The sequence below is a fragment of the Panthera leo genome, chromosome C2 (genome assembly GCF_018350215.1).
Source record: "Panthera leo isolate Ple1 chromosome C2, P.leo_Ple1_pat1.1, whole genome shotgun sequence".
Classification (NCBI taxonomy): Eukaryota; Metazoa; Chordata; class Mammalia; order Carnivora; family Felidae; genus Panthera; species Panthera leo.
In genome coordinates, this window is record NC_056687.1 from 107,567,973 (window position 1) to 107,588,900 (window position 20,928).

The following is a 20,928-nucleotide window of genomic DNA, read 5'->3' on the forward strand; positions in this document are numbered from 1 at the left end:
ACACACTGGTTGAAGCGCGCGCGCGTGTTGGGGTGACAGGGGAGAGGACGTGGGGGAGAGAACACGTGCAGCCTTTTCCCTACTCATCCTGTGATCTTATTCCTCTTCCTGCTGCAGAGTCCCTCCTCAGAACTTAAGAATTTTTAGGGTTTTTTTTGTTTGTTTGTTTGTTTTTTGTTTTTTGAAATCAGAGAAGGAAAAAGGATGCGAATCCAAAAGTTACCTGCACGGCGAAAACAAATGAGATATCAGCATTTTGATTTTGCCCTTGTTGATCCCCTCCGTCCTTCCTGCACTTTGCTAACTTTTGATGTCCAAGTCGGAGGTTATCTGGCCTCTAGGCCAGTTGCAGGTGGGATGGCCTCTAGGAGGTTTGGATCAGTGGGCTGGAGGGGGCAAGAAAGTGGGGCCCTTCCACCAACTGGCTCTTCAAGTTGTCACTGTTAAGTGAATGACTTTGTCCTGCTAGGACTTAAAAGTCCTGCCTCCCCAGACAGGAATTTTCAGGCCATGCTAAGTGCTGGAAAGGCAGAAAGTTGTCCAGAAAGGGTGGTTGCCTTGGATTTTCAGCTGGTCTGAGCCAGCCAGAGTCTGTGTGTTCGCTCTGCTCTGTCAGAATAAATGCAGTGCTGAGCTCACCACTCCCGGGGGATGTGATGTGGGAGAGAGCTGCTTGCGGAATCGCTGCTGACATCAATTCATTTCAGATTACTCAGTTTACTTTGATTTCGTTTAACTTCATTCTATTTTCTGGAAGTCTGGAAAAGGAGATACTAAAAATAATTTTAAAAGTTAAACTGGGCATGAAATAACCCCTAAAATTAAAGCAAGGTTGTAGAGGTTTGCTTAGGTGACTTAGTTTTCTGTTAAAGAATTATGGAGACAAAAAAAAAAAAAAAGCAAAAGACAACCTTCATGGAGGAGGAGAGGATACCTGGAAACCTCTTTGTTTAATCTGTCACTTCTAAGATTCACCAGATCAGAATAAGTATATAGGGTGAGAATGTGTGGAGCTGGTGAAAGGGGGTGGGGGTTAGTTTTAAATGTGCTTCATCTGTGACTAATGTCTCCAACAACGGGAAGAAAGTACTCTTTGCCCTTCTGCAAAGGGAAGTTAGAATTCAAAGTTATGGAGAAGCCACCTCCCCTGAAAGCCTCCACTGCCTCCTAGGTTCCAGCACAGCTGGGCTCTTTGATATCCGTCCACATCTTCCAATGGCAGGTTCTTCCTTGACAGGAAGATGGTGTTTTATTAAGGAGATAATACAGTTCAGGGCTCTTTTGTAACAGAAAACCCCCAAACACCCACATTATCTGCATGCCAGTTCCTTCTTAGACAAGTTTGAGGGGAGACCCTCGAGGTATCATTATTACTGTTTTCACGTATGTGTGTTAATTTTGTTTTTGAAAATCATAGGAGAACTTCCATATTTGAATGGATGCAGAATGGGGTGCCTTGGGTGGCTCAGTTGGTTGAGCAGTCAACTTCGGCTCAGGTCATGATCTCGCGGTTCATGAATCGGAGCCCCGTGTCCAGCTGTGTGCTGACAGCTCAGAGCCTGGAGCTTGCTTCGGTTTCTGTGTCTCCTTCTCTCTCTGCTCCTCCCCTGCTCACATTCTGTCTCTCTCTCAAACACAGAGTGAAAAAATTAAAAAAAAAAATTAGATGGATGCAGGCCTGAGAGCTTTCAGATGACCAAAAAAACTGGGAGCAAAGCCATCCACATATATCTCAGGGCAAAATTCTCTGCTAGCCCTCTCTCCTCCACCAGGCACTCTACTTCAAATGTGGGTAAGTTGCTCTCCTCTCTAGTCCCTTTTACCAGCCTGTCACTCTGTCCATAACAATTAAACCCAGGTCTGCAACTCAGGAAACCAGGCTTCTGAAAAGATTAGGTCTCCCGAGAGGTTAGTGTCAGTAATCTGCCCTTGTGGAGAGTCTGTCGGATATCGCATTTATTTGTAAGAAAGGAAACACAATCTAAACCGTCAGAGTTCAAAAAGCAGTTTCTGTTTTGCAATATAGTACCGGAGAAAAGGGTTCCGGAAGTGGCAATTTAATTTGTGTCTAATTTCAGCCAAGTAATTGCAGACTGCTTCCAGCTTGAATGAACAGTGAGGTATAGCTCCCAGTAGTTACTTATTTTAGTGGCACTCCCTCAGGATGAATGTTAGTTATTTTCAGTTGCGTGTGGGAAAACCAAGGTCCGCGGCCAAGCTGTGGCAAGTTGGCTCCGCGTGTGTGAGCTGTCAACCACGATACTTAGTTCCACTCAGATTCATTTCTAATTTTCAGTTGGCGTGTGACCTTTTTCTTGTTCATTCTGGGGTCCCGATCACTTCCTCTCTCTGCCTCCCCACCTTCCCACCTCTCTCTACCCACACAGGCAGCTTTGGGCTGAATCCACGTAATAATAACGGCGTGAGTGCCAAGTGGGTTGTACAAAATCCTTAGGGAGAGATGTGAAATGAAGCACATTGTTCTTCAGGGCTCTTCGGGACCAGAGTGTACCCATCAACAAAAACAACCTCATAGGCAGTGAAATTGTATGTCTCTCTATATAATTTATGCAGAATGGGATGATGCTGGGATTGTGTCTTAAATAGCTCTCATGTATGTGGTAGGCAGCCTCTAAAATGATCCCAGTGATCATCACCTGCGAGTATTCACACCCTGTGTAAACCCCCTCACCTGTGGGCATGTGGGCTGGACCTGGTGAGTCTCTTTCAACAGAATGAACAAAAGTGATGGGATGTCATTTCTGAGATTAGATTACAAAAAGACCGTGTCTTTCTCTCGACCTCTCTCCCTGTTTCTCTGTCTCTGTCATCTGTCTTTCTCTCTCTCTCTTTTTCTCTCTCTCTGCCAGCTGCCAAGTTGTGAGCTGCCCTATGGAGAGGCCCATGTGGCAAGGAACTGATGTCTCTAGCAAGCAGCCAGCGAGGACCTGAGATTGGCCGACGGCCAGGCAAGTGAGCCTGGAAGGTGATCCTCCCCCAGTCGAACCTTGAGGTAACTGCAGCCCTGGCTGATACCTGGATTGCAGCCCGTGAGACCTTGAGTCAGAGGACTGCTAAACCATGCCTGGATTCCTGACCCGCAGGAATGGTGAGAGAATACATGTTTGTTGTTTTAAGCACCTAAGTTTTGGGGTGATTTGTCATGCAGGAAGAGAACCTCTAATACTAACACCAGTACCCAAAGCAGGTAGTGAAGGGCCTACGTGACCCACCAGTGGCGTCTCCAGTCTCACCTCCTGCTATAGCCCCACCATCACCTGTGGGCCATTACTTTTTGGTCACACCTTATTCTTAGGTGTCTTTGTGTCTCTGTATAAGCTACTTTTTTCTGCCCGAAACAACCAGTCTCCTCTTCTCCAGATAAATTCTTGCTTACCCCTTGACACCTGGCTTAGATGTGCCTCCTGGAAACCCTTCCTGATTCAGTCAGGCAGAGCTCCTGTCCCTTGCCTTGGGGACACGGCACCTTGCCCCTGCCTGTGCTGTAGCACACCGCACTGTGCTATCCTGATTGATGGGCCTGCTAGGCTGCAACTCCTGGGGGGAAGGACACTTTCCTTCACCTTCCGGTCCCTAGTGCCTAGCATAGCATGGTGATAAAACACCGCTCCTGAGATGGGCCAGTGGCTGTTTTGTAGAAGCCACGATCCCAGCAGGAGGGCATCTGGTAGCTAACTGAATTCCTAGCTGATGCGGGAATCTTATAATAGCGTCCCCTAAGTGTGTAGTAAAAGAATATGTGGATTAATCGGACAATACCTGAATTTTGAGCACTCAGCACATCCAATGCTATGGCAGCTCACAGTGTTGTTAAGCCCTCTTGGTCTCGTCCCAACCCTTCAGCCCTTCAGTTAAGGTCATGGGAGCTTGGAAGTTGACAATCCTGTAATCTGAGTTGTTAATCACATTTCAACTCATGACCTTTGAATTGATATGTTCCAGGCATCACGGACGTTCCTCCACTTCATTTTTAGAGAAAGCTAGAGAGAAATCATGAAGGCATCCATAGGGACAAACCTGAAAAAGAGAACGTTGTATTTGTATCTCAGAGAGTAATCTAGCCCATGAAGAGAGGGCTTATTGCTGGGGAGGTTGTTGGAAGATCGTACACGTGTGGAATACACTGTAAGCCTATCTGTTCCATCACCACGTTGTGACAATTGTTGGTCCTAAATAGAATTTTGCCCCTTTCTCTCCTTCATTGCTCTCCTCCTAGTCTTGAACTCACCTGTAATGGCTTCCTAACTGGTCTTATGACATCCACTTAGGACCCTTTCCAAGTTTTTCTCTACAGGGCAGCATTTTGAAATGCATATTTGATCACATTGCCCATCTGCTTAAACACTTCGGCACCTCCCCTGGCCAGCTCTGCCTTGAGCCCAGCCTTGTGGTGTATCCTGCCCGCCTTGCTGTCTGTGCTCTGGTCACACTTGAGTCTTTTCATGGCTTTGAAGACACAGACACCATCCCACCGCAGGGAGACCCAGGACCCACCTGGCCTAGTTAATCCTATTGTTCCTTCAGATTTTACTTCACTCATCATGTCCTCAGAGATTTCCCTGACATCTCTTATGAAACCAAACCCCTTATTACAGTCTCACATTGCAGTGTCACATTAATTCGTGTAGGTATTTGATCAAGGTTTCTCCTTTTCTATTGTGGAAGTTCCATGAGAGCAGGGACCATGTCTGTTTTTGCTGACACCGTATTTTTGGTAGCTGGCCTGACCCGGCAAAGGGCAGGCGTTCAGTTAGTATGTGTTGAGTGAAGAAATGAATTACGAGTGCTACTGAGGGTGGGATATGGGGGAAATGCGGGGCAAATGGGCATTTAATGGAACCTAAAGCTGGGGCACAGGAAGAGAATTTGAATGTACACCATCCTAAAAGAGGATGTTGGAGTTTCTTTAGACTAATTATAAAATTTGCAGAGTGCACAACATCTGTAGTTGTGTGTAACTCCCCTTCCCCCCAGGCCGAAACAGCCTCAGGGAAAACCACAGATTTCAGGTCAGTCCTCGCGCCCTCCAGCCACACTGCTCTGCCTCTGGGGGTGGGGGGGGTGGTGAGGGGAGGTGGCATTCGTGCCAGCTCTCCTTTGCCAAGGGGGAAGGGCTGACTTGGGCAGAGACCTGTCAGGCCCCCTTTCTTAGGGGCTCCAGTGTTTGCACCCTTTCTTGAGTGGCATCTCTCCTAGCACATTGGCAGCAGGTAAAGTCCCTTCACCTTATTCCTGAATCTTCAACTGACAAGCGTAGGGCCTGCCAGTGGTTTCATTTCCCAACTCCTGTTTCTTCCAGAGCCCAGGCAGCTTGACAGGACTCACTCAGGGCGGCAGCCATTCTTCCGACAAATATTTACTGCCAGAGAGAGAGAGAGAGACAGAGACAGAGAGAGAGGGAGAGAGAGAGAGGAACAAGATGATGCCCTCACCCCAGGAGCTTGTCATCTTCTGGGTTCTTTTCAGCTACCTTCACCTCGGCTGTCAGGCCCGGGCTGAGAATTTGTCTTCTCTACACTAATTTTTGCCAAGAGGCAGGAGTTTAGAAGAACATTAATCTGTTTTCCTTCCAGCTTTGCCTACACAGATGACAATATTATTACTCTCAGGCTTTTAAAGTGAAAGTCAACACAGAGATCACAGAGTCCAGGAGGGCTCCTGAATCATTTGAGATAATTATTTTATTTTATTTTTTTTCTTCTTAGGTCCTCCATATCTGTGAATCAGCGATGTGGGAAATGGGGGCTTCAGAAAAATTAAGGGAGGCTTGAAGTGAGCAAAGCTGAGCAGAGTGTGGGCAGCAGCCGAGGGCTGCCACAGTGGGAAAATCAGGCAGTGCGTCATGTGAGGGAGCTCCTGGCGGTGTCTGCCTCTTTTAGCAGCATCCACATAGGCTGGGACAGTCAGATCACTGTGCCTTGGGCAGGGATGAAAACACCCAGCACTGCCAGAGTACTCCAGAGGGGTGTGGTATCAGGATGGCCTGTGCCAGCCTCATTTATTTGCCTCAGTCATTTGAACAAAGCAGTTGCTGGACTAACTGTGCTGTGGCAAAAACCCACGACAAATCCAAATGTCTCTTTCCTACTGCCTTTGCTCCCACAGCACAGCGCTGATACCTTTTTAGTGGAATGGACCTCATCCCATGGCAATTGATGGATGAGCTGTCCCTTCCCTGGGCTGGGGGTTCCTCCAGGCAGGAATCTTGGCTTGGTTTCTTCCATGTCTCCAGAGCCCGGCACAGGGCCGGGAGTCTAGTAAGTTTCTGATGAATAAATGAATGGCTGTATGGACATATGGGATGCACATGAGGCTCCTGTAGTGGGAACATGTTTCATAGTACAGTAATCTGTTGGTTCCCTACAGCGTGTAGGACCCAAAGAATGAACAATTTGTCCTTTCTAGGAAAGGCATGTTTCCTGTGGGGACTGCATAAGGGAAGGTGACTGCAAGTTGAGGATCAGGGTGAGCAGAGGTAGACAAAGGCCCCTGGAAAATGGCACAGAAATGGAGGAGGTGTTCATCCCAGGGAGACTCCAGGGCATCCAGGCGGAGCTCTGATTCTCCAAGAAATCCACAGACAGTGCCTGGGAACAGGGCTGGGGGAGGCGGGTTCTCAGGGAGCCATATTTCAGTCTCCACAAAGACCCCCAGGTGGACTCCCACGCTTTCCCTCGTCTGTCCACTAGGGGGCAGGCAGAGGCAGGAGAAGAGGTGAGATGGTGGCCAGTCGGCTCCCAGGCTGGGCTCATCAGGCAGCAGTACTCCCAGGCTCACGTCCAACACACTGGGCTGTTTGTATTACTCAGACAACAAGGCCAGGCCTCTCTTCCTGCCTGTCGTGGCCTCTGTGATTTTATATGATGTGGCTTGTGACATCAGATACCACGCGACCATGGTAACCAAAATATACAGCCTTGGTGTGAATGTTAATAAACAGGAGAAAAAGTGATCCCCGGTTTACTTCTTTCACTGACCATTTGTGGTTTTTCTACTCATGTCTCATGTATCCTTTATTATCCAGAACAATCAAGGTGTACCTGAATTCCACCACTTTTTAAAATGAAAGGGTAAATGAGGAAAATGTGCCCTGGTCTCCTGTTCATCTAGCCTTGAAAATAGCAACTCATTTCCTCACGTGCGAGCGACCACTTCCTCTTGATATCCTGCCCAGCCCTCCTCTTGTATACCAACACACCATTTCAAGGGAAAATTATTTTCTTGATAATTCCCACATGCCTTGGAAAGTCACTTCCTCCTAAGAAATTCCAGGTGATGGGAACCCTTAATTGGTTTAAGTTTTTTCTAATCACCAAGGATTCAATAAAAACACAACTTTCCTTCTACACAAATCATCCTCTCATAGAAATTAGTGGGTCCATAGATACGGGCCTACAATAACCAAACTGAGCATAAAGGAATACACATTTCACCAGGCCAGACCATAGAAATGAGAGTCTCTGTGTAGAAAGGAGAGTTGCTTCATACAAAACCGGAGGATTTCATAGTAGCATTCTCCTGCCTGCAGAGAATGTCTGATTAGAAGCCCACCAGTGCCGGATAACCTTAATAGAAAGCTTTGCTTTAACGAAGTTAAAGACTCTTCAGTGAATCGCATCTTTAATTGGAATGAGAACAAACCAACCATGAGCCAAGGCGAATGGAAGAACTGGCCTAAAAGCAATGGTTTTCCAGTGCAGTCAGAATTCTTCTGCAAACCTTTCATGCTGCAGTCTTTTTTGAATGCTACCCCTGATTTCATTCCGATAGTAATCACAGTTGAGAGATATCTTCTGAAGATAAAGCATGATGCCGAGTTACTTTAATGGTTTGCAAACTGCTCTCAAGAATTACGTAAAAAATATGCACTTCCAACGATACCATGGATTAGTTCATCTAAAATTGTTGGATTTCCAATTAAAAACATAAACAGGCTTGGATATATTTGGACACAGATGTTCCTGGAGTTTCCAGATTCCATTGTTTAAAGGTATTCCATAAATATGACAAAAAGAGTGGAGAAGGCATCCATCTGATTGGGTATTCAGGCTTACAAAGAAAGTAATTACAAGGCCAGAGCCTGGGAGTTGGCCCCCATTCATCTAAATTCCCTTTCACATATCAACATAGCTTGACCTTGATTTTTTAAATGTAAGTAAGGGACATTGATGTAGCCTGAATAAACCAGTCTTTCAAATATTCTGAGGAGTCTGGAATCAGGAATGACATACACTTGAAGGAATACTCTTAAGTAAATATGGTGGTTTTAAAAATAATGTCTTCCCTTCCTACTGAGCTAAATTTTGATCTTCTTTCTAGGGAACTTTTGTTTGCCAGGTCCTTTGGAGAGTGCTGGCTCTCCCTGCCCTCCTGTTTCTGAGTCTTCCCACTGACCTTCCCACCAGGCCCTTGGTGTCTCCACGGTGGCCTCTCTGGTCTGCCACCATCTCTGCTGCCCAGGCGACCTCCAGCCTTCCTCGCTTTTCTCTGAGGGCAGGGGCCTCTCTACTCTTCCTGACAAAGCACTTTCAGTCAACTCTTGGATTTCTTCACGGGTGATTAAACTGTCTGTGTGTATTCAGGACCCTTCTCCTCTTTCTGTGTCCGGCTGCTGACCTCTCTCTGAGTTCATTGTCAGAGGAGAAAGTGCACAGGGCAGTCCATCTGACTACTTGTTAGTAGCTCTGGTAAAGATTTGGTCCTGGAGAACATTTGGGCTGTTGAAATATTAGTACATCTTCAAAGCATCTGACTTTTCGCCTGGGTAGTTTTCTGAGTCGCTGTTACCGAGTGAGGCAGACGCACCGGAGAGGAAACAACACCTGATAGCCTGTGGGTTGTAACCACTAGCATCTGCCTGGAACCTCGCCAATGTGGGTAGTTTCGCCATTAAGCTCCACAGGGCTCCTCATAGCCCGTGATTCCTCATAAGAGTAGGTATGGTCTTTTTGCTTGGAAATAGGAAAGAGAGAAAAATGAAGCACAGGGGGTTTTGTTCAGTGACCAGAAGACAAGCCAGGACTAACGCTTTAAGCCCAAACCCTCTTTACAGAGATTTTGGCCGCAGGACACCTAACCCCCCTGTAACTCTGGACTGCCGGGGCAAACTCACCTCCCACCCGCAGGACGCATGCTCCAAGGCCCAGGTCACGTGAGAGTTCTGCCGCATGCAGGCATCACCCCTTTCACCGAACATTGTTGCACGTGCCTGCTGTGCCTCTCAAAATGACATTTTCGTCATTTGCTTATTTGTGCACAATTCCTAGCACTCTCACGTGACTGCAGGTGTTTGGAGCACGGGGATGGTGCCTTCTGTGTCTGCATGCCCCGAAGCACGGGACACGGTGAGAGTTTTAGTGAAAGTAGGAGGAAAGGGAGGTGTGATGGATGCTTTCCTCGCCTTCTCTTACATCCTTTGGATGCCACCTTACTTACACCTATGATAACTGTATCTCCCCCTCCCCAACTCCCCCCCTCCCCCAGCATTTCTCAGCATTATGCTCAGCTTCCGCCTGTTCCATAATGTACCATTGGTGTGGCCTGTATTTCAGTTTTGCTTTTTGTGCATCTAACCTTTAAATGGCTGCTGGGTCAGGGTGCCTGGGTGGCTCAGTCGGTTGAACAGCTGACTCTTGATTTCCGCTCAGGTCATGATCCCAAGGTCACATTCGGCGTGGTGCCTGCTTGAGATTCATTCTCTCTCTCCCCATCCCTAAAATTAAAAAAAAAAAAAAAAAAGGATCTAGCTAGCTAGCTAGCTGCCCTGTCTTTGCTATCTGTCTCATTCTGTAAACTCTTAGGGGACCGAGGTTCCATGGAACTCCCTTGACCTATATCACTGGACAATAAAACCACCAGTGGCTGGACTCTTGAGGGACTTCTGGAGATGGTGGTCTTCTTTCCTGGTGGTCAGAAAAGTGAATCACTCACTACAGCTGATCGTTGATCCTCTTAGAACTCACGGTTACCGGTCTGGGAATTTGTGTTTGTTCCCAGACTACTGCACCCTCCCTCGTTATGAATCGCCCATGTACATTTTGAATGGTGTGGCTGCAAGTGGGTTGCCGAGAGACCAGAGAATCATTCTCTGCAGGCGAGGTTTCTCAACAGGGGCACTTGGAATGCTTTGAGCCTGACGACTTAGTCGTGGTGGCTGCGGTGCATGTGTTCTGGAAGCTGGTTAGCAGCAGGCCTCGTCTCCACCCTCAAGATGCCCCACAAGCGTCCCCCAGTGCAGCCACTGAACGTGTCTCCAGGCTTGTCAAAGGTCCCCTTTGGGAGGGGAGCAAACACGCTGGTTAGGAGCCAGTACTATGTGGGATGAGGACTGGAGGGAAGGGAATGAGCATCATAACCAGGGGTTCTTCCTCTCTTCCCAGTTTTTATTGGTTTGTTTTTGCTTCTGTTTTTTAATGTAACCAGCGTGATGTTCTGCCCTAGTCATTTTGGGGCGAGTCTCCCAAATGCATTTAAATTTTACACTACTTCACCACTTTGTCCCCTTTTCCCCCCTAAGGGCCTTTTTTTTTTTCTTTTTTTTTTTTCCCCCCCACTATTACCACTGGGCTGAGTCCTGCTTTCTGTGGCTCAGTCCCATCTTGTTTGGGGAATTCCAGTGGCTTTCAGAAAACTTTGAGGGGCACATGAGAAACTGTTAGGAGGGACAGCTAGTCGGAGGTGGCAGGGCCACCTGCTGTCCCAGAGCCTGGGGGGCACTGTGCCTGGGGGTCTGCTCCTCCACTTCCCCCATCCATGAACTAGATTTCTGTCTCTTCCCTGGCATTAATAAGCTGTTGGGGCAATAATTCACACAAACTGAACTTACCAGAAACTAGGCTTACAAGCCAGACAATAGTACTGCTTTAAAATGTGCATCTTTCTGGAGCCGTGACCGGGGTTTGGAATGCAGGGCGAGCAGCATGAGATGTGGTCCAGAGTGCACGTGGGGCCCCGGGGCCAGTGGGCTCCAGGCCCTGGCTGAGTGTCTGGCCCCTTCTGCCTGCCTCAGCTGCCAAGGAGATGACCCCTGTGGGCTGGCTGGAGAGAGAGCTGGCAGGCGGGGATCTGAGAGGAGAGAGAATGGAGAGACAGCATGATCTTTAGAAATCATTTACAGTTTCTGCTCCATTTAAATGTCAGTGTCCTGAGGCCCAGTGCCTGTTGCCTGTCCTGAGTGGACACCTTCCCAGCATTGCCTCCAGTTACCAGGATGACCAGGAAACTGCAATAGGTCTGGCAAATGTGACATTAGCACAGAGGGAGTAGAGTGGGGCAATCTCCTGAGATATTCTCTCTGGGCTGTGGAAAAACCTGATGAAATCGCCTGGCTTCTGAGAAAAGCTCATCTCCCCAGAGATGGGAATTGCCCCTTGCTGCCCTGAGAGAGCTGCTTTCTTGCCGAAGGGGGCTGAGTGCCCCGGCAGGCTCTAGTTCCTCAGACTCCCCTGCCCTCCTTCCCTTTCGGATCCCCCTCTTCCATCCTCACACAATTTACTCGGGGGTCTTGTCACCCACATTTGCTAACACTGAGTCTCCCCGGAGTGCCTCTTGGCATTCTGTGCTCGCTTAGCATAGCTTCTAGAACTCAGTGATCGGTAGGGACTTCTAGCCACGCAGCTCCAGGCTCATGGCTGCCCTGAGCAATAACCCAGATTGAGTTTGTTCTCCAGGCTTGTCGGCTGGCCGTACCCTGCGGGATACCCCTTCTTTGGAGAGGTCTTCTCCTTGATTGGTGTCAAACTTTGATAGATATTTCTTCTAAGTGGACGGCGAATGCCTTTGTAAAGTTTGTCATTTCCCCTAACAGAGAGGAAAAAGTAAGGAACGTTGTGGCCTCCATGTTTTCAAGCGATGAAAGCAGAACACCGTCTCTTCTTCCATGCTGTCAAGGTTCCTGGTGCTGCCTTTTGAGTTCTGTCCATCAGAGGCTGTCTCTGGCTCGAGTTCGGGTAAGAGTGCAGCCCCCGTAGGCCTGATGGCCGGCCCTCAGGGTGTGGAAAAGCATCGGCTCAACCAGCTTTCCTGTCATGAACCAAGCGGGGCCATAAGCTAGCCACACCGAGAAGGCCTTCTTGCCACTGAGTCATTCTGGCTCCCATTGCTAGGCCTTTGTCAGAGTCCTTTGTCACTTTTGAAACTGTTATTTCTTTGGAAATAAAAGAACAGCGTGGCCATGGTTAGTGTTGCTGGTAAGTTCTATTACTAGAGGCACATTTACTGTAATAGAAAAATATGAATCTGATCAGTGTGTTACGAAGCCTATTACTGCCACAACCGTCATCTTTGTCCCCGAACACCATGGTACCTGCACTTCAAAAGCATGTTCTTCAAAAGCCATTGTGCTGGGGAAACAGGATGAACAGTGCTTATATGACGCTGATTTCCTTTAAAAAGGAAAGAGAAGAGAATGAAAAACAGCCGTGCAGTTCCAACAGGGCTCTCTGCAAGCATTTCCACACTGGTCTGCTTCCTGGTTGGTTTTGGTCAGGGATGCTCCATATTTTCTCTGTGTGTTTAATTCACATGGTTTCATGTGAATTGTTCAGCCCTAAGTCAACAGTCTTCATGTCTGTTTAGGTTAAATGTGCCTTTGCCTCCTTACAAGTGTCTCTGCTTTGGGGGCCTTCCATATTTGGTATGAATATCCTCTAAGGACACGAAAAAAATGTGGGATAGGGGCCCGGCAATGGGGTCTTGGATCCCTAGGATCAACATGGAGCAGCTTTGTGGATCACTAATTTTACTCACAGACTTTTGGGAAATGTTTTTGTATTAAATAGTGATGTAACAATGGAGTAGAGCACTCCGTTTCATGAATTTAAAGGTAATGCACAACGCTTCAAAGACACGTTATGCTATGGCTGATGCCATTAGGTACCCCATCAGGGTCCTGCAGTGGGTAGTGTTATGGGTTGAATTGAACCCCACCAAATCTGTTGAAGTCCTAAACCCTACTACCTCAGAATGTGAACCAATTTGGGCAAGAGGGTCATGGCAGGTGTAGTTAGTTTAGGGGGGTCATACTGGAGTAGCGTAGGTCCTTACAAAAAGGGGGAAATTTGGACATAGACACACACACAGGGAGAATGCCATGTGAAGATGGAGGCAGAGATGCGGATGATGTGTTTACAAGCCAAAGAGTGCCAAAGATTGCCAGCAAACCCCCAGAAGCTGGGGAAGGGGCCTGGAATATATTCTTTCTCATAGGCTCATAAGGAACCAACGGAGTCAACACATTGATTTCAGACTTCTGGCCTCCGGAACTGTGAGACAATCCATTTCCACTGTCGAAGCCACTCAGTTTGTAGTACTTTGTTGTGGGAGCTCCGAACAAACAAATCCAAGGTATGTTAGTCTTTTCGCTTGCTGAAGATGCTTCATTGGCAGAGTCTGAGAAGTGCTGAACTGAGTTGTGGAAAGAGCTCAATGTTAGGGTCTGCTAGATCCAGCTTTGGACTCTGGCCACACCACCCACAAGTCACGTGGCCTGGGGCACGGATCCCGATGTCCTATTGTGAGCATTACATGCGAGGCCTCATGTAATAATACCAGCGATGCGACCGGGCAGCTCATTGGGTTCTTAGTAGATGTTATTCTTGTTTGCCCTTTCCACTTTGCCCTTCCTGCCCCCAGGGGTCATTTTGTCTGAGAGATGAGGAGCTCGACTTGTCTCCAGCCACACCGTGAGCTAGTGCAAGGCTGGGCATCAAATTCCAGGCCACTCGACTCCGTATGTGCACTGTGGTTCCCCTTGATGTTGTCTTTCAGGTCTCCCTCCAATAATAAACATTCTCTGCACATTGTCTCCCACAAACAGTTGCAAAGGTGATGAAATGGATCAGCTTCTAGGCCCAGATGCTCTTTATACCACCTGGTGAGAAGTACCTTATATGGGAAGGTTCTCACACCACCCAGAAAGCCTTCTTAACAGGAGAAATGCCTCTGCTATATTTTATTCTCTCTACATATTAACATGTAATGGTTAGCATGAGGTAATGACTACCTCATGAAAAGATTATATTTTGTTCAACAGTGTTTTGCAACATTCATTACAGGATAAAAGGGCTTGAGCCTTTTAAGAAGAAACCAATTAGGATCCGAGGGCTGATGCAAGTTGTAACAACTGTGGAGGCCTGTCCTGCAGGAACTCCAATGGTCCCTTTTAATAAGGATTGATAAGCAAGGGATTAGAGCAAATTAGTTGGTGGTGACTAGTTCCTGATGCAAAATGGCCTGAGTTACATTGTCCTGATGGAACAAAGGCATTGGGGACAAATCGCTTTGCGGATCTAGGAAGGTTGCCTAAGTTATGATTCAGTATGGATAAAGATCAAGGTCTGGAGTCAAACCTGCATGGGCCTTGCTTGCTCCAAGGAAGTTGGACACCATCTGGAAAAGCTACAGGGCCCCTTCCCAGAGCATGCCCCAGTGCTGCAAACATTTGTGGGACATTCAGTTTTCCCCTTCCACTCACTCTTAGGTCCTCCCACCCCAGGGGAAGAGACATCACTTTCTACCTTATCGGCCCTTAAAAAGAAAGCTAGCTTCAAGGAGTGTTCATGACTTCTTTTCTGCTTAATGACCAGAGCTCACTTGGGAAAAAATTATGTGGCTGGAGTGAAGAATACTTACCGGTATAGTCGTACTGGTGGGGGAAACTAAAAATCAGGGCTTACTGAATGCAAAGCACAGTCAGAGTCGGAAAGCCCTGCTGGGTTTTAGGCTGCCAGTGCATGGTCATGGGGTTTGAGTTAGTCACTGGGCTTCTCCCAGCCTCAGTGTCCTTGTGAGCACCCGTGGAAGTAATGGTGCCTACCTCACCGCTGCCTCGTGAACAGTGACAGAGATAACACCCTCCAGCTTCGTGCCCTGTGGAAACCGTCCTAGGAATAGAAGGCGATGTTAATATGATAAATTAATGTAGTGACAAAAATACCTAAGCATTTATATCTTTAGAACTTTGTTCTGAATTTTTGAAAATTTTAATGCATTCTAATAAAAAGTGCATTTCATGAACAACGACAAAAAAAAGGGGGTCCCGTTCTAGTCTGTGTTTGAATTTTCGTATCTAGCAGAAAGCCTAACCTATAAATTGCAAACCAGCTCACAAACGTGTTATTTCACCTGCAGGGTATTAAACAAGTTTTGTTTTGTTTGTGTTTTGCTTTTTTTTTTTAGTTTATTTATTTATTTTTTTTTTGAGAGAGAGAGAGAGAGAGTGGGGGAGGGGCAGAAAGAAAGGGAGAGAGAGAGAGAGAGAGAGAGGAAGAGAATCCCAAGCAGGCTTCTCACTGTCAGCGCAGAGCCTGACACAGGGATCGAACTCACTAACCAAGGGATCATGACCTGAGCCAAAATCAAGAGTCAGATGCTAACCTACTGAGCCCCCTAGGCGCCCCTGTTTTGTTTGTTTTTAAAATCAACTGTCAACATGTAAAACTAGAGGATTTCCCATAAAAAAAAAAAAAAAACCCACTAAACCAAATCCTAGATTTCAGCTTTTCTTGGGGAAATAGAAGCAGAATTGCTGGCACAGCTGATCGGCATTTCCCGCAGCCCACTGCTCCCCACCACCCGCTGGCTGTTTACCACCCCAGGCCAGCCACGCCCAAGGTTTCCATTTCCCTGGTGGCATCTTCCCACTGGGAGGCCTAGCATTTCAAATAGCAACATCCTTGAAAAATCAAACCAGTCAGAGAGCAAATGCTTGATGGATGCTCAAACGGGGTTGGGGAGTGAGGGTATTTGGTCTCTTATCCTAAGCTGGTCTACCTGGCCCAGGTGTGGTGAAGTGGAGTTTCTGTCTTACAAAACGAGCACAGGATCCTTGTGAGGACTCAATCAGGTGACATAATTAAACCTTGCAAGAGCCGACACTTGGTAAATGCTAGCTCTGAGCAGGACATCCCAGGCCGCTTGGGGCACTTCTGACAAACATCTGTAGTTTAAACTCACAGTCCAGGGGCACCTGGGTGGCTCAGTCAGTTAAGCATCTGACTTTGGCTCAGGTCATGATCTCACGGTCCGTGAGTTCGAGCCCCACGTCGGGCTCTGAGCTCAGAGCCTGGAGCCTGCTTCAGATTCTGTGTCTCCCTCTCTCTCTAACCCTCCCCTGTTCATGCTCTGTCTCTCTCTGTCTCAAAAATAAATAAACATTAAAAAAAATTTTTTTAAACTCACAGTCCAACATGAGGTCCCTGTAAGCCGCCAAGCACCTTCAAAGGATCAGGCTCAGGAAGAAAGGAAAACAAGGACGCAGGCTGCTCCCCACAAGACTGGAAACCCAAGGTGGACACAGATCCTCAGCATAACACGGACACTGTTTATTTTTGGTGAATCACTCCTGTGTCACCAGGAGTGCTAGAAAGCTGGGGTAAATGTGATATGCCAAGAGATGTCTCTGTTTTGACAAGGCCACACGTAGCAGATTTGATGGGTACCTGTGTCTGCTCCAAAGAAACATGAACCAGCGACAGCCCAGTGCATCTGCCTGAGTGCTCACCTCCAGTGCAAATACACAGCCAGCTTCCTGCAGACAGCCAGCGACCGGGAGCCTGAAAACCTATAGGAAGGCCTGAGTTTCTCAGGGGTGGGAGGGAGGCAGCCGTCCAGCACCACTGTGACCCAGATTGGGGCTATCTCTAAGGATATCACCAATCCCTAGGAGCCATGCCCGGGAAAGATCTCACTGCTTTCTTCTCCCTGCCAAGGGTTCCGCCCAAGGTGGTTTTATAGGAAGGTGTCTTTCTTCTGAGAAGGAGGCTATCCCCGGGTCCAGCAAAAGATGAGTAAATGATTACTGGATGCTGTAAAAGGATCTTGTGAAGTATTTCTGTTGTCCAACAAAAAGGATCTGGTTTTTACACATCTGTCTTTTTAGTTCATTTGTTGCAGATAGAAGGCTGCAAACGCCTTTTAAGGACCAAGGGTAGGGCTTACTTTGGGAAATGGGGTGGCTAAGGATTTGGGATTTCCCCACTGTTTGTTTCCTCCATCTCATGACCTGACAAAAGCAACCGTCTGAGTCACACAGTGAGTGGACTTGCATTAAGGAAATAATCCATTTGCTATTATAAACTAGGGAGGCCCTTAGGAAGAAAACCAGGCTGTTTCCTGGGTAGGCCTGCCCTAAAGTGGGGCAAATGATACAGCACTGGGGATGTTGAAATGAAGAGGGGTGCATCTTTGACGAGGGAACTTGAGGTCATTTAGGCTTAAGCTGTAACCAAGGCAGAGATTCTGAACCAGGGTGGGAGGGTCCCCAGGGAGCTGTGGATTCAGGGAAGTTAGGGCTGGATCTCCAGATGTGTGTGTATATGCCACAGATTACTTGGAATGTTGTATGAAAGTAGGAGTGGCTGACTTGATGTCAGGGTTTCTCAACTTCAGCACAAGTGACATTTGGGCTGGATCATTCTTTGCTGTGGAGGGCTGTCCTGTGTGCTGTAGGGGGGTTAGCAGAATCCCTGGCCTCTACACACTGGACGCTGGTAGCACTCCCCTGCTTCCCAAGTTGTGACGGCCAAGAATATCACCACCGTCACTGTCCCCTGGGGGCAGAACTGTCCCTGGTCGAGAACCACTGAGATAGGAGAGTCCCTGAGGAGGCAGAGAGGAAGTATGAGGTGAGCCACTCCCTGGTGAGGCTCCCTCACAGACCTACCCCTTGTTCCTATAAGTCATCACTGTTTTCATACCTCAGCATCAGGCAGCTACTTATACGTTCTGGCCAAATGTTTTGTCCTGACAGCTAGTCAAACATTGGAATTTTCTCTTTTTTTTTTTAAGTCTTTTTTTTTTTTAATGTTTATTTTTGAAAGAGAGAGAGAGAGAGAACAAGTGGGGGACGGGGGGCAGAGAGAGAAGGAGACACAGAATCCAAAGCAGGGCTCAGGCTCTAAGCTGTCAGGGCAGAGCCCGACACAGGGCTGGAACCCATGAACTGGGAGATCATGACCTGAGCCGAAGAAGTCAGATGCTTAACCGACTGAGCCACCCAGACACCCCAAACACTGGAATTTTCTTCAGTGAGGTGGGGAAACAGATAAGTGGGTAAGGCTCTTCCTCTGAGAAATATGAGTATCTTTTGGGGGGAGGTTGTAGCCTTGGAGACAGCACAACAGCTACTAGGAGGAGCCTGGGGTCATACCAGCAAGAGCACAAAGGAGAAAGGTAACACAAAATGAAACAAAAGACATATTTTTCCTTAGCGGGTTGTGTTCACTGCTTAATAAGCGAACACATCCAAACTCAGGAGAGGTGCACACCTATTCTGGGACAAGCCCCGGAGCCGTGGGTAGAGGTGGTTGAACAATTTGGTGTGCAGGGAGGTAACCCCCGTGTATGACCACCGGGCCTCTGGGTGCTGGGGCCATCCACCAGTCACAGAGCCGCCGGCAGACAGGTGGAGCTGTGAAGAAGTGCATTTGCTCAAACACGGCAAACGGTGTTGGAACAAGCCACCACTTTCTGAAGCTATTACACTCTGTCAAGTCAGGAGCTGAGTCTGGGGGATGCCCAGGTGGCCAGAATTCACTCACGGTCCAGGGCCTGGAGGAGCTGTGGGATTGTTGTTTTCCCTCATCGAGGCAGTAAAGATTGATTTTGGATGTGGTGACTGAGGCCCAGCGCGTTAATGACCGCAGAGGGACGTTCCTTTCCCACGCTGCACTGCACGCAGACAGTAGAACGTAATGTAAGGCCCCTTCGGGCATGACTCCTTCCTCATCACATCATTTACCGGCTGGGGCCCCGGGGCCCGTGGAGGGTGGACGGATGAGCAAAGGCCTGGGGTTTGGCGCAGGGCCTCTCAGGCCCAGAGATGAGAAGGTCTGCCTGCCACAGGAATAGCCCCTGCCTGCTCTCACATTTGACGTCCTGCATTTGGCTTGGGGGAGCCGGCTGGGGACCTCTGATAAGCAAGTCAAAGATTCGAGGCAACAAGCAGCTTGTTGATATCCCACCCTCCTCTTTGACACCAGGAGAGAAACTCACTGGCAAGGGATGCAGCTGGCCTTTGCAAGGCACTGTTCCATTAGAAGCCAGACATCCTAACAAAAGCAAGAATGACAGGAATGAAAGTTTCTGCGCTGACGCACAGATACTGACTGAAGAGGTATTTCTCATGTTGGCTTTGCACTTCTGAGGGCAAATCTGCCAAACAGATATCAAAGGAGATGGGGACCCCAGGCGAGGAGGCACGCACTCTGCACTCAGAGCAGAGAGACTGAAGGAGTCTCTCTCCCAGCTTTACTTTTCCCACCTGTAAGGCACAGGTCATAATGCCCGTGGCAGCTGCCTTGCAGCATGGTTGAAAGAACCAGTTTAAACAGAGGCTCTTGTTTTGTTTTGTTTTTCAATGTTTATTTACTTTTGAGAGAGGAGAGAGACAGAGCATGAGCAGGGAAGGGGCAGAGAGAGAGACACACAGAATCTGAAGCAGGCTCCAGGCTCTGAGCTGTTAGCACAGAACCCAATGTGGGGCTTGAACACATGAACTGTGAGATCATGACCTGAGCCGAAGTCATACGGTTAACTGAACAAGCCACCCAGGTGCCCCCAAACAGCAGCTCTTAGCTTAGTCAACTGCTGGCCAGGTTTCAGTGGGGCTGCAAAGCCCTGAAATTACTAGCACGAGCATTTTGCTTCTACATGATTATGTGCATCTTCCTGGGGAGAGGGTCACCGCTTTCACAATATTCTCAAGAAATATGATTACCCTGGAAAGATTAGAACCATTGGTCTGGATAATGTGTGAACGTGATATATAACTGTTATCAGCAAAGGTTTTGGAGGAGAAAGGGACACAGAGGAGCACCTACTCTGTGTCAGGATGTGTGGGGGACACATAAAGAAGTAAGAAAACATGATTCCTGGCCTCATGGAACATATGACAGATTTTAGACAGAAGACTAAAACATGAAAAATCAAAAAGAAAAGGTAACTACCAGCAAAGCAGCTGAGAGGTCGGAAGAACTTAAGTGCCACATAAATTCAGAAGTGGGAATGGTCTGGGCAGGAAGGAGGGCAGGGTTGGGCTCAGGCAAAGGCAGAGAAGGGCCTCCATGGAGGAAGGCTGGCCCCAGGAGAGCCTAGGCCCCAGAGCTTGAAGGGTGAGTGTAGAACACTCTGGCCGTGGGGCCCCCTGAGTGGGACTAAGGGTCTCAGAGCAGAGGTTCTGGGTGATAGTCTATCCCAGATGCCTCTTCAGATATCTAGCCAGTTCTTGGTCCTTCAGCCTTTGCCTCCTCAGAAGGGGCTGAGGGCTTCCCCTGGAGAATCCCCATGGGGGACACAGAGCCCGTCTAGGATGGACATTTTCTTCCCTGGGGAGATATCCTGGTGACTCACATGTGCCAGGCAGGAAACGCTTCATGTCTAGACTTACTTCTTGCTGTGATATATCCAGGCTGCCTCCTCACAGTTAGCAAAATCCCACTGGTCAGGCCTCATGGGGCCAGCACTTAGTTACAAACACACAAAGCAAATAAAACACTGGAACATGGAGAAAAAAAATTAGAGATAATTTGGCATTTCAGAAAAAAATACTGAAGTGTTCCTCATGAGAAAAATCAGAACCTAAATGTCTTTGCACTTATCCTATGGTGTGGCAGTTTCTAAATTCTCCATATGGCAGGGCCACCATAACCCCTCCTATCCCCAGGGCTCCCTCTGGTCCTGCTGTGACCCTGGTCCCACTGACTGACTAGGCCACCCCTCCCCAAATCAGCAAGGCTGTCCCACAAATGACATCTCCCCACTCTCCTCAAAGGGGCTGAAAAGGTTTTCTCGGGAACTCTTGAGATCTTGCCACTGCCCTGCAGATGTAAAGATCCTATAGTTTTGTTTTTGTTTTTTTAAATATGCTTTTGAACATAGAAGTTGACTCTGGCAACCAGTATAGGACCA

The 20,928-nt window shown here is 48.0% G+C and overlaps 1 protein-coding gene across 7 annotated transcripts in view; it reads right to left on the bottom strand.

The window, feature by feature from the left end:
• Nucleotides 1-10,851: 10,851 nt before the first annotated feature.
• LEKR1 (leucine, glutamate and lysine rich 1) overlaps nucleotides 10,852-20,928 on the bottom strand; it is a 225,671-nt gene continuing 215,594 nt past the window's right edge. For all 7 annotated transcript variants that reach the window (XM_042955500.1, XM_042955499.1, XM_042955501.1 and 4 more), the window contains 3 exons: nucleotides 20,408-20,514; nucleotides 14,837-14,903; nucleotides 10,852-11,085 (listed from right to left, as the gene is read on the bottom strand). The gene's annotated coding sequence lies outside the window, so the exon portion shown is untranslated. The remainder of the gene's footprint in view (nucleotides 11,086-14,836; nucleotides 14,904-20,407; nucleotides 20,515-20,928) is intronic.